The sequence below is a fragment of the Pteropus medius genome, unplaced genomic scaffold (genome assembly GCF_902729225.1).
Source record: "Pteropus medius unplaced genomic scaffold, Ma_sr-lr_union100, whole genome shotgun sequence".
NCBI lineage: Eukaryota > Metazoa > Chordata > Mammalia > Chiroptera > Pteropodidae > Pteropus > Pteropus medius.
The window spans coordinates 4,554,196-4,568,331 of NW_024342471.1; positions in this window are offsets into that span (position 1 = coordinate 4,554,196).

Below are 14,136 nucleotides of genomic sequence, written 5' to 3' on the forward strand. Positions count from 1 at the left end.
GTAGACTGAGTAAAGAAAATTGCCCTCACCAATGTGGTGAGGGGAATCATCCAGTCCCTTGAGGGCCTGACTAGAACAGAAAGGTGGAGGAAGTGTGAGTTTGCTCTTGGCTTGAGCTGGGACATCCATCTTCACGTGCCTTCAAAAATCAGACATCAGAAGCCCAGGTTCTCAGGCTTTTGGACTTGGGTTGGGACTTATGCTGTCAGCTCCACTGGCTTCCTGTCTCTCTAGCTTGCAGAGAGCCAATTGTGCAATTTCTTGGCCTCCGTAGTCACGTGAGCCGATTCCTACACACCCTTATGGGTGGTGGATATGGTCCATGACCCCCAGTGAATACCTAAAACTGAGGACAGTATTGAATCCTCCATATATTATTTTTTTTTCCATATACATATGTACACTTTACAGCTTCTCTCTGGCATATTCGAATTGCCAGCATCACTACTCTTGCACTTTGGGCCATTATTAAGTAAAATAAGGATTACTTGAACACAAGCACTGTGATACCATGACAGTCAATCTGATAACTGAAACAGCTACTAAGTGACTACTGGGTGGAGAACGTATACAGCTGGACAAAGGGATGATTCATGTCCCCAGCGGGATAGAGTGGGACGGTGTGAGATTTCATCATGCTATTCAGAGCAGTGCACAATCTAAAATATAAATCGTTTATTTCGGAAATTTCAATTTAATATTTTTGGACTGTGGTTGACCGCTGTGACTGAAACCGTGGAAAACGAAATCACAGATAAGGAGGGACTACTATAGAAATCTCTTTGCCCTATTAATTCCGTTTCTCTGGAAATCCTGGTTAATATAGATGTGCTCATCAGTACTCAGAAGACTCAGGGGTCCTCTGCAGATCTCCTGATCTTGCTCATTTGCTCTCTCTTTCTCTTTCTCAATCCCTCTCTTTCCTTTTCCCCTCTTTTTGTACAGCTTGCTCCTCAGGGACACTCTGCCCTGTGAACTCTAGCCACCCTGGCCTCCCAACTGCATCCCCTCCACTCAGGGAGATCTCTGGGCTCCACTTAGGTTCCCCCTCCTGCACTGTGGTCTGGAAACTCTCTCTGGATAGTAAGCTGGGGGCAATCGTAGGGCTCCCCTCTTTGGTTTTCTATCTCTCAGGGATTACTACCTTTGTTGTTTGATGTCTAATGTCTTGTTGTTTTGTATATTTCACCCAGTTTTTTGTTTCAGTTGAGAGAATAAACTTATTCTCCTGTTACTTCATCTTGGCCAGAAGGAAAGTCAATAAACAAGCCCAGATCTTCTCAAGGAACCAGTATATCTTTAGGTATTTCTATTGGGCAATGAGGATGGAGAACTATTGGTCTAATCCATCCTAACTCCTCTTAAAGTTTTATTCAAAAACACTAGGTTGGTGGACCAAAAAATGCCTTCGATAGTCTATGTTTGGCCCTTGGATTGCCATTTTGAGACTTATACTCTACCTGTTTCCAGATATTTTTTACTTGTTATTTTTAAGTCATTTAAGTCTCAAATGGACATATTTTACATTTTACATAATTACAGAAATGAAGACTCAGATTGGTTAGGCAACTTGCCTAAAATTAGGAATTGGAAGAGACAGAATTTGAACCCTGGTCCTCTCTGACTTCAAAGTCAGTGCCATTTCTTACGTGAAATTCCTACCACTTTGTTCTCATCTTTGCTGTTACATTGCACATTGTTTTGTGTGTATTTTCTGTATACTTCTTCCCCAACCCTCTGTGTTTAGCAGAGGGCCTGACCAGTAGGAGAAGCTGAGGTAATTTTTGTTAAACAAATGACTTCTCACCATATGTTTGCCCTCTTAATGTTTCATGCCTTCTCTAGTCCACACCTGTCTATTAAGTGGGAGGTATGTTACCAGCAGCACAGGTGGGATTTAAATCAGGCAGCTGCTACCTGTGAGGTGACGCCTCTGCTACCACGGGAATGAGGAGTATGGAGTGATGCCAAGACAGAGTCGGTTCATTAGAGGGGAAAAAGACTGATTGGCTTCATGTAAACACTACTTTTGAGGGATTTAAAAAAAACTTTTTTAAGTCCTAAGATATTGGAGAGGGGATATTTAACTTCAGTAGTCATCAAAAAAAAAAATTCAAATTAACAAACAAAATATTAGCATAATTAAAAAAACAACAACATAGATATTGATGAAAATATAAGGAAAAGATACTCTCATGTGCTGCCAATGGCATTATAAGTCAATATAATTTTTCTGAAAGGCTACTTAGCAAAGCTTATCAAAAGCCTTAAATATGTTCATATCGTTTGACTAAGCAATTTTACATCTAGAACATTCTATCCTAAGGAGATAATCAGACAGGTGCACATGATTTATCCACAAGAACGCTCATTGCAGTACTGTTTATATTATATTATACAAAAAACGAAAGACGATGAAAGCATCAATTCCAAAGACAATCCTGCAGCCTTTAAAAACAAATAGGCAGAAGAATAATGACTTGAAAAATGTTTATGAACAATTGTTGGTTAAGAAAACTCAATTACAAAATTATGTACACTTAATCATAATCAATACTTCTTATGTGCTATATTTATTTAATTAACTCATTTAGTCCCTTCAATAATCTTTTCAGGCAGGGGGAGAACCACATGCAAACTGAAAATGCATCCACTCTCTGTGTGGATATAGGAGTGGAGCATGAAGAGGCCAAGTGACTTCTTCACAGATAGGTGGCAGGTGGCAAAGCCAGGATTCCAACCCCTGATGCAAAATCCCAGAGTCCAGGACCTTAACAGCCACACCAGCAATTCTCAAAATGTGGTCCCTGGACCAGCAGTTTCACATCACCTAGAACCTGTTAAAATTTCTAATTCGCAGGCCTGCGAATCAGAAGCTCTGGGGTGGAGCCCCACCACATACGTCGGAGCAAGCCTTCCAGGTGGATCTACGCTGAATTTGGAGAACCACTGCTCTACACTATTCTACCTTTTTTTGAAATTTTGTTCAGAAAATGTATATGAATGTATAAAAGAAAGTCTGATGAATTAGTCACTAAAATGTTAATAGCATCATCTCTGGACGATAAGAGTCTGGCTGATTTCTTTTTTGTGAGTTTTTTGCCATTTTCAGAAGTTACACAATGAACATTTTTGACCAGGAGTGGAAAAAAGATGTTCTTAAAAAAAAAAAGAAAGAAAAAAAAAGCAAAGAAAGAAAAGAAAAAGAGGAAGAAGAAACTCTGCCTTAAAACTCAGTGAGCCAGTATATATTTGCGAGGTAGGGGGATGTTTAGAGGAAAAGTGCTCCTAAGTCTTGTAGAAGCTTGGGCAGTGCTTCTCAAATGCACAGGAATCACTAGGGTGGTCCTGTTAAAATGCAGACTCTGATTCTGCAGGTCAAGGTGGCTGAGATTCTGGGTTTCCAACCAGCTCCCAGGTACTGCAGGTCCAGGGACCACACTTTTCAAAACAAGAGACCAGAGAGATGTTAGTTCTCAACTCCCAGAATGCAGGCTCCGCTGGGAACCTTTTCTGGTTCAATGATGTGTTCCCAGTGCTGAGGAGAGTTATCAAGTACAAGCATGGTGACTCTGCAAGCTGGGGGATCCTGCTGGCGACTCAGGAAACCGGGTTTTGATTGTGGTCCTGCACCTGCTGCTGGCATCCTCCTGGGCGAGCTGTGGGCTCCCCACATTCACCAAGCAGGGTGACAGCTCTGGGTCCTCCTTTTCCATGATGTGTAAATCCCGTGAACCTGGGCCAGGGCTGTCTGAGATTTCAGCCTTGCTCGAAACAGTGAGTACCAGGAACTTGGCAACTCGTGACCAGGCAGTGTTCTGAGAAGCCCAAGAAAAGAAGTTAGAAATAAAGAAATCTCTAAGATGAGGTTTCCGTAGAAACATTAACTCATCCACATAGTATACGTGCTGCATTTGGATTACAGGTTAGGCTCGTAAGCCTGAAATAAATTATATACTCCCTGTATTATTCAGCACAGTACTGTATAATAATAAATTATACAGTTATAGGCCTCAGCCCAAGTTATAACAAATTATACCACAGTGTATAATTACCCTGCACTGCACCATATAATAATAAATTAGACAGCTACAAACCTAAGTTGTGATTCCAGAAAGAGATATGAGAATGAACAGGGGCTGCTGATCCATTCCTCTGATCAGACCCTTGTAAGACAAGCCAGGGGCCAAAGGAGAGAGGAGACAATTCTACCTCCCTCCCTCCCTCTCATCCCTTTTCCTTCCTTCGCTTCCTTCCTTCTTTCCTTCCTTCCCTTCCTTCTTTCCTTCCTTCCTTCCCCTTCCTTCCTTCCTTCCTTCTTCCTTCCTTCCTTCCTTCCCTTCCTTCCTTCCTTCTTCCTTCCTTCCTCCCTCCCTTCTACAACTGCTTCCCTCCCTTCTCTCCCTGCTTCCTCTCACTTATGTGGATGCCTCTCTGATTCTGAGTACAGACTAGACCTTGAAAACCTGGGCTAATTGGAATTAATGCCCATCCTTAGGGCTTCCCAGACTGGGAGAGAACCACATGCAAACTGAAAATGCAACATGGTGTGTTAACAGCTATATGGATAATAAAATAATAAAAGCAGCCAGGTATCAAATTTACCAGCACAGGTGTTAACTCCTCATAACCTTGCGATATGAGTATCATCATCTCTATCTGACAAGTGAAATGAGCAAGGCTGAAGTGACTTGCTCCAGGTCACACAACTGGAAATGGCAGAATAGGATTTTAGCCAAGAACTATCTGCTGGTTACATTCTTCTGAGGGTGCTAATCAGTGGAATGAGCTTGGAAAGCAAAAATCAAGTATAATAAAAATTGCCCTTGACAGGTCCTTAGACGACACCAAGTTGGAGACTGACATAGCATCTCCCAGTGAGTCCGGTGCAGACAGACTTTTCTGCAGCACTGGGGCAGGCTTCTCATCCTTCCCTGGAGCTCACAGGCTTGGTGTAATGCTAGATTGTACAGTTAGTGGTTATGAGGCACTGTTGTAAACTTATTTTATCCTCTCCACAATCTCTTGAAGAAGGTACTCTTCTTATGCCCATTTTACAGATGAGGAGCCTGAGGCACCAAAGAGTTAAAAACTTGCTCGAGGTTACACAGCTAGTAAGAGGCAGAGCCAGAATCTGAACTTAGAAGCAAGTCTGCTCTTCCAAATCCCTCGTTCTTGACCACTATACGGCTAGTTAAAAAACACCCCCAAACCCACATTTATCTTTAAAGTTCAAACTTATCCTCAGGTAGTTGTAAGATGAGAGGGCCTGGGAGACTAAGCCCAGATATATACTGTGTTGGAATGTTTCTAATACTACATTCTAATATATTTGTATCATGCTATTTGTTGTATGCAAGTGATGTCATAAGTGAAAAACCTGAATCTTCATTAAAGTCCCGTGCATAGATGAAAAAAAAAAGATTCTCACAGATCCTCACCTATATTTCACATCCACTCAGGGTATGCTTGTGCCCATTGGGCCATTGGTGCCTTATTTAATTATTCACCTTTCTTTTCTCTTTTCTTTTGTCCTAAGAGCATATTAAACATGCATAAGCTGTGATTCCATTGTAATCTAAGTGTGAAAGAAGCCCAAAGAGATAGAGAAGTGAAGGCAGCTGCCTCTCTGCCTAAAGTGGTCACAGGGAAGACTTCTAGGAGGAGGTGGCTTAAAAGTGTAAAGGGTGAATAGGAGTTTAAAGGGCATTCAAGGGAGGGAGAGGCATTCCAGGCAAGGAAAGAGTGAAGGTGAAGTCCTACAGGTGAGACAAGATTGTCTAGGGGAATTCTAGTCCTTCTAGGTAGTTGTGTGAGCTGGGCAGGAGGTGAGGTGGGGTGGCAGGCTGGGCCCTTGAATGCTCCACTAAGGAACTGGGACTTTATCCTGAAGGCAGTGAGGACCACTGTGTGTACTCAGGGCTCCTTGGGGACTTCTCAGCCTCACAATGTAGCCCAAGGGGGAAACTGAAGCTCTGTAAAGACTAACCTCAGCCTGTCCTACTCCAGCTTCCAAGGCTCCCACATGCTGATTGAGGGCTTACTCGAATATTCTTGTCATGTCTGACAAATAAAAGAGGCTCAGTTATGTGGGTCTTCCCGGAAGGGTGTCTGTCGTGGGGAGGAGACAGGGTGGACAGATAAAATCCAGGATGCCCATCCCAGTTAAATTTGAATTTCAGATAAACAACAAATAAGTTTAGTAGTCTGCCATGACAAAGTAACTGCTTGAGCTAAAGCCAACCCAACAAATAAGTTTTTAGTAGAAGTATGTCCTAAATATTACATGAGCTATACTTATACCAAAAAAGTTTTCATTATTTGTGTGAAGTTCAAATTTAATTGGGCATCCTGTAGTTTTATTTGCTACATCTGTCAAATCTAGGTGGAGGGGAGCTGGCCACTTTCTAAATAAAATTCAAAGCCCTGTGCATCAGTCAGGGTTCCATCAGAGAAGCAGAACCTTTAGTGATCTGGAAGGAAGGAGTCATCACAGGGCTGTGACCTTATACAGTGAGGGAGCTGGTGGGGCCATCTATGTAGCTGCTGCCTCTGCATCTAGTGTGAGCCGGAAGCTTCTATGGGTCAGTGGGACCCAGCTGTTGGGAAGGAGAGCTGCTGTGAACGAGAGCAAGTACAAACTGGAACCTGTGTCTGTCCGTTGTCACCTCCAATCTCGATGCAACAATGACCTGCAGGAGAACCAGGTGCTGTACCCAGGGAGCTGCACGCGCATGTGTCCCCTCAGGACTCAGGGAAGCTGAGGGAGGTCTGGTGAGAGCTGCGGCTCTGAGCGCTGCTGCTTACGTCAATGAGATAGAGGTCAGCGACAGCGTGCGTGAGTGGCCTCTCTGCCCGGCGACATTCAGAGCATAAAACAATGGTGGCTTCTCCACTTGTGCCTTTGAAACCTTGAGCAAAATGTTGTACGTGGCCAATGTCAACCCAGAACCGCACGGGAAAGAAATTCTGGGAAACAGCTCCAGCGTGGCTTGGTTGAGACAGATCAAGGCCCGGTGGCTGGCACAAACCATGATTACCAAAAAAGGGAGTGCTGCTCGTCAGTTCTGCCCTTGATTAGCCCCATAACCTTGAGTAAGTTAATTTTTCCATGCCTCAGTTTCTTCACCTCCTTTACAGAGTTGCTGAGAAGATAAAAAGACAATGAGTCCAATCTGACAGCCGACACCTCATCAGCAGTTGATGAATAATAATGACTGCTTGTTTCAAAGAGGTAGCTATCCATCTGCTTTGCTATGGGAAAAAAAATCTACTTGTCTTAAAAGATAAAATATTAAAAACAGTATGTTGCAAAATCCTCTCCCAATTAAGTAACTCACCAGGTCAATCTTGGAAAGATAGCATAAACCTTCTTCAAAGCATCTCCAAATGCCAAGATTAAAATCAAATATCACACGCATACTAGCTATAAATCTCCAGAATTTCAGCAACCCTTCCCCTTCCCCGAAATAAACAATACAAATAAGCCCTAAGTGATGAGAAAACAGTAAAATTATGCTTCAACACTGCTGCAGATGCTGTGGTTGCTGATTAAAAGAAAATGCTTTCTTTGAAAAGGCCACTCATGAAAAGGGAGGTCTGGCAGTGGAGCAAGTGTGGAATGGAAACCAGGAGGCTGACCCACAGGTGGTGGCCACCACCAGGGGGCACTGCCGAAGCCAGTCGGGGCCACGAGGGGTAGGAGGCAGAGGGCTCAGATGGCCCCTCTCTCCATTCCTGGTGCTCAGAGAGTGGGAGGGAGAAGGGTTTTCCAACTGACCCTTCATCATTTGTAAACTCAGGGCCTGTTTTCACTGCCATCTCAGTGCCGTGCCTTCTTTTCACGGCTGAACGGGGAGCGGGGGGAGGAAAGAAGCAGGTTCACTGTGATTGGAAGAATAGGGGTAAATTGGCCCTCTTGGAGGTGCTGAGGCCTCTCTCTGATTTCCACTAGAAAAGGCGGCCCCTGAGCAGTCTTTTTAGCCACTTAACCTGATTCTGAGATTTTCTTTTTAACAACTTGTAATTCCAGATTGCAACAAGAAATATGAACACATTTAAGACTCGTGAGTTTGTGCCGGGGCTGGAGAGGTTGGAGAAAGTGTTCCCAGGAACAAAGCAAGTGGAGAAAGTTCGGAGTGGACACTGGAACTCTTGCATGTATGACTGGAGTGAACTGGAAGGCAATGTGACAATCTAGAGATGATGGGAAAAATGTTCGCCTGTTAAATCTGACCATCCCACTTTTAAGAATTTCTGTACAATAAAGTTTATTGCAAGATTGTTTGCAAGGAGGGAAAAAATAGAAACAGCCCAAACCTCCATCAGTGGAGAATTCATTACCTCCCTCATTCTTCCATTAATGCCCCTCCAACTCATTCCTATCCAGCAGCCAGAGTGGTTTGTAAAAATTCGTATTAAAGCAGGCTGCTCCTCTGCTCCAGTGGCTTTCTATTTCTCTCAGGATAAAAGCCCAGCTCCCCACCACGGTCTCTACCTCACCAGGCCCCAGCTGGCCTCTTCAGCATCATTTCAGAAACGCTCATTCTCTATCTCCAGTCAAACCACGCTGAGCTCAGTCCATCCAGCCTCACGACCTTTGCCCTTGCTCTTCCCTCTGCCTGGGATATTCTAGCCCAGGTTCTTCCCTCGCCTTCTCCCTTCTCTTTCTGCTGGCGGCGATATGAATGCCATCTCCTCAGGGAATTAGAACACTGTATTTAAAATGCTCTCCCTCCCCCATCCACTCTCTCTCTATTACTTTGCGCCATCTTATTTTCTTCATAGCATTCGGCAGAAGGTGAAATGATCTCGACTATTTGTTTACGCACTTGTTAATTGCCTCTCCCACTAGAACTGAGAGCAAGGACTTAATGTGTTGTGTGTCCTTGCCTTGTGTACAGAAGCCTCCGCGACACCATGTTTGACGAATGAATGGATGAATGAAGGAATGAATGAATGAAGAATTCTATAAAGCTATTTAGAAGAACAAGATAGATCTCCATTGTTACTTAGAAAAATACCCCAAATACATAAAGTAGTTGGATACAATCTCATTTATGTAAAAACAAAGCTTATACAATAAGCATAGCTACCAGTTTCTGCAGGCTCAAGATCATCTGGGCCCCATTGTAACCACTTTTACATTTATTGTCTCATTTGATCTTCACGACAACCCTTTGGGGGAGGTACAGTTCTAGGCACCATTCTATAGAGGAGGAAACTGACACAGAGAGGTTAAGAAAGTTGTTCAAGTTCGCATAGCTGGAAAGCAGGGCAGCCAGAAAATGAATCCAGAGTCTGACTTCCAAAAATATATTCATTAAATGGTGTGGAGTGATTACCTCAGGGGGTGGAGTGGGGCTGAGGTCAGATACAGGAGGACCTGGATGTCCGGGGCGGGGGCCAGATGTCAATTCTATTCTTATAGCACTGTGTGATCTCTGGCAAGTCACCTCCCTTTTCTTACCTGGGAACCTGAGGGGTGGCCTGGGGCTACTGAGAGGAATAAATTGGCTAAAGTACCCGAAGTGCCCAGTTGGGGCCTTAAATACATGGTAGCTATCAGCAAAGGTTATGAGCATTTGGGAACACGTCTAATCTCTGCTGCCTGAAAACCCTGTTCCATTTTTTGGAACCAAGGCCACAGGAGGTCTCTATAGGGCCTGGGTGCTTGGCTCAAGGCAAAGGTCTTTCCTTAGGGCCCCGGGCACTCCCAGCTGTTGCCCAGCATACTGCTCCCACGGTGCTGGAATGTGACTCCCCGGGCAGCCCAGCCAGGGGAATGCACAGGAGGCATTCTTGACATAGCTGAGCTCCCAGCTCAAGGTGTTAAGAGTAGGGTAGGCACGATTTCAAAGGGCCTTTGCCGCATCTCTTGAAAAAAAAGACAAGACTTTAAAACGTGTCCGGTATCAGAGAAATGGCAGCTTGGAAGGGAAGTCAAGTTAGGAGCAGGTGGCTCAAGAATTTGGCGCTTGCCTGGGCAGCACTGTGTCCACTGGAGGGTGTGGCCTTGGGCCTACTCCCAGCATGGATTGTGTGTTTGGGTTCCCTGAAACCTCTGCCTCTGAGCGCTCCTCAACCGACTGCAAATTTACGTTCATTTTTGTGATTATTTGGCAATCCCAGCCCCACCTGCCCCTCTCCCCCTTTTGACCTGCAGTAGATGCCAGGTAAATAGTTCTCTAATGAATTTTCCCTTTCCGCCAGTTCTGTCATGTTGGAAGGGCCATGGGATTTAATTCTGCCTCTAGGACTAATTAGCTGCATAACTTTGAAGTTTATTTTCAAAAACTTCAAGGCTCCTGAGTCAGCCGCTCTGGATTTGAATGCAGACTCTGCCTCCTACTAGTCATATCACTGTGGGAAAGTTTCTTAAGTTTTCTGTGCCTCAGTTTCTTCACCTAGGAAACGGGGCCCTCACAATGTCCATGTCACAGATTGGCGTGAAGGATAAATGGTTTAGCGCACAGAAAGTGCTTATGATCAGGACTGGGACAGAGTAAGGTCTAAATAAGTATGAACTCATACTATTTTTTAATTATGATTAAATCAACTTTATCGAGGTATAACTTACACTCATTTTAAGACCCCCGTTCGATGAGTCTTGATAGACGTATCCACCCATGTAAGCACTACTTCAATCAAGATGAAGGACATTTCCATCTCCCTAAGAGTGCCCTCTGCCCCTTCAGTCAGTCCGCTCTCCGCTGCCCTGCATCTACTTCTTTGCTTTCTAGATTTGTTTCGTGGGTTCTAGAACTTTGTATAAATGGAATCATACAGCGCGTGCTCTTTAGCATCTGGCTCTTTTTGCTCAGCGCGATGTGTGTTTGAGGTTCATCCACGTTGCTGCGTGTATTGTTAGTTTGTTCCTTTTCATTGCTGCAACTCATGTTATTAGCAATTATTTTCTCAGTCTCAGTTTCCTCATCTGTAAAATGAGGTTAATAATTTCCACCTCGTAGAATGTGGTGAAGAACAAACAGGAGCACGAGTAAAGACGTCGCCACGGTGATTCTCCCACAGAGGAGAATCCCACTCAAGGATGCTCTCCCACCGCCATCCCCTTACTCCCTGGGAGGGGTCCCTTCCAATGTTCCAGGGAGCCTGGGGCCCAAAGGGTCAGGGCCTTGTGGAGTTGATGGGAGAGAAACCTCGTGAATAGATGTTCAGCCTGAGATGATGGCCATGTTTATAAAGCAGACTGTTATTTAAAAAAAAAAAAAAATACTTTGCCTTGTGTCCTTTCCCCTACTTCCCTCTTTTAGGGATAATTAAAATGCAAGATGGCACTCCCTGAGAGGAGGAGACAGCTGAAGACTTAATTGCCCCAAGAAAAATTTTCCAGCGAAAGGTCCTGCAATAATGGCAGCTCCTGGCCTGGCCGCGCCAGCGCCTTTGCATCCTGGACATAATATTAGCGGTAATGTGCCATCCGCATGTGCACAGGGGCCATTTACTGGCCCTAAGGGAGCTGGGGCTGAATGGAGCTGACAGCCTCAATCCTCAATCGGGCCACAGCCTTCTCACCATTAAATTCTCACCCGGCCTCATTCTGGAGACAGGTCTGTGGCCCAGATCCATGAGACCAGCTGCCGCACCAGCTGACCCTGCCCAGAGGGGCTAGCAGGGGCAGGAGGCCGGGGCTGCTGGGAACAGCACCTTCCACCACGAGGGCTTGGCCTGTTGTCCTTGAAGCGGGGCCAAGAGGACAGGTCTGCTGAGCGGCCGAGCCCCGCCAGCTCTCAAAGTCGGGCCATCCACCAGCGGAGCCAAGGTTGTATAATTTCAGGATAGAGAAAGATCTTTGCAATCTCTCATCCTGCTTTCTGAGTATGGCCCTAGTTTCCCCAGATGAGGCATCAAAGGCTCTGACAAGGGTCACTGGCTCCTTGCCTGTTGGGGAGCATGCTTCCATTTTTTTAAAAGTGACTGCTCTGAACCCAAGATCATGATAAAAGGCAGACTGACTCAGTGGGAAAAGTCAGACAGACTGGGGTTTGAATCCTAGATCCAAATCTGCCAGCTGGGGCACTTTCAGTTCTCCTAAGATGCCGCGCAGTCTCCAACTTCCAGGCTTTTTTACATTCTCTTCATGTTCTTTCCTGACTGCCTTCCTCCCTCCTCCCCTCCCTCCCCTCCCTCCCTCTCCTCCCCTCCCTCCCTTCCCTTCCCTTCCTTCCTTCCTTCCTTCCTTCCTTCCTTCCCTTCCTTCATGCTCCTTCCTTCCTTCTTCCTTCCTTCCTTCCTTCCTTCCACTTCCTTCCCTCCTTCCTACATATACATCTATCCTTCCATGTATCTATCTATTCATCCATTCATCCTTTCTCCCTCCTTCCCATCCATCTATCCATCTTCCCATTCATTCATTCTCTCATCCTCCATCCTCCCATCCCTTCATTCTTCCTCTCATCCAAGCCAACAAATATTTATTAGATGCCTCCTATGGGCTGGGCACAGGAGTTGCCCTGGTGAGGAAAACCAACACCTTCCTTGACCTGAGGCAGCTTCCAGGGCAGTGGAGGAGAGGGATGTTAGTCAGATAATCACAGGGTCAGTGTACAATTACAAAAGGTGTTGAGTGTTTCAAAGAGAGGTTCTGGGCAGGGTTTTTATGATGACATTTAACAAAGGAATTTGGCCTCGTCTTTGGATTGGAGGACGAGCAGGAAAGATCCAGCAAATGTTCCAGGCAGAGGGAGTGACATATGCAGAGGCCCCACGGTTCATTCCAGGAACTGTCGGGACACTGTATTGCCGGGAGTGATGGGGAGAGTAGTACAAGGCAGCGTTGCAGAGCTTGGCAGGGGCCGGCCCCAGGAGGAAGGCACTGCCTCCTTCATACTTTCTTTATCTGGCTCATTCAGACTCACTCCCTAGGTCTCAGCTCAGGGATTCCTTTTCAGGAAGCCTTTTCTGCCCTATGTAGGCTGAGTGAGGCCTGTGTACTTTCTCTTAATAAGAAAAAGTATCTAAAACTTAGAAATAAGGAAAAACAATGGCACTTTCACTCATTGCCATACTGTGGCATTGTTTTAAAAGGCCCACGGAAGGGATTAGTTAATTCTATGGGGAATATACTTGAGTTTGACTTTGCTCTTTGATTAGAACTCAGGTTTTATAAAGTTACATACTAATTTGTAGACATTTTTCCCAGGAGAGGTACAACTGACTTCTGTCTGTAGAAAAGATAACTCCAAAGGTATGGTTTTATTGTCCTGTAGTACATGAACCAGTTTTATATGTAATCTAAACACATATTCTCATATTCCTTTTTTAAAAGCCCGTAAATACCCATTTAGTCTTGGAATCAGCTTTCCCTTCCTGTTGGCACACTCATTAATGTGTTCATTCTGTATCATGTATCATGTATCATGTTTTATAACTTCCTGAAAGTCACATGCTGACACCCCTTGTCTTAGCAGCACTCACGCACGTGTTGGGATTACCAGATGCTCTGGCTCCCTCGCAGCCCATGAGCTCACAAGAATGTAGCCCATCTTTTGTCAACATTGAATCCTCAGAATTTTGCACAGGACCAGATTCGCAGGAGATGCTTGAGAAATAATTACTGGCTGAATGAGAAATCTTGAACTTATCTCTTTACCTCTGTGAGCCTTGGTTTTCTTATCTGAGAAATGAACATCAGAGTGCCCAGCTCCAAAGGATGTAAAGGTTCAGTGAAATAAAGAATTCAAGTGCCTGGGGGCCTGTCTGGCACGTGGAGGTCTTCAGTCCCTTTTCCTCAGGGACTGGGTCCCAAATGTAGAAAATGAAGTTCTGGTGTCGGGCACTCATGATCTGTTTGGGGATGAGGGCTAAGTCACCTGGGGGCGACTCACTGTGGAGCCAGGGCAGTCACAGGAGGCTCCACCTAATATTGGTGGGACAGGAAGACTAGCCCAGTCTTGGGCAGGGAGGAGTAGAAAATGTCCTTAAAAAGGGCAGGTGTATTAAAAGAAGAAGATCCTGAAATCCAGGCCAGATTGTTGGATTCTCTGAAGTTGATAAGAGTGAGCAGTCCAGGCTGATGAGGAAGGGACTTGGCAACTTTATTTCAGTCAGGAGAGGAAGTCCATTATTGTTGAGCTCTCTGAGAACCTAGCTTTGGGGAGTGTGTGCATGAGAGAG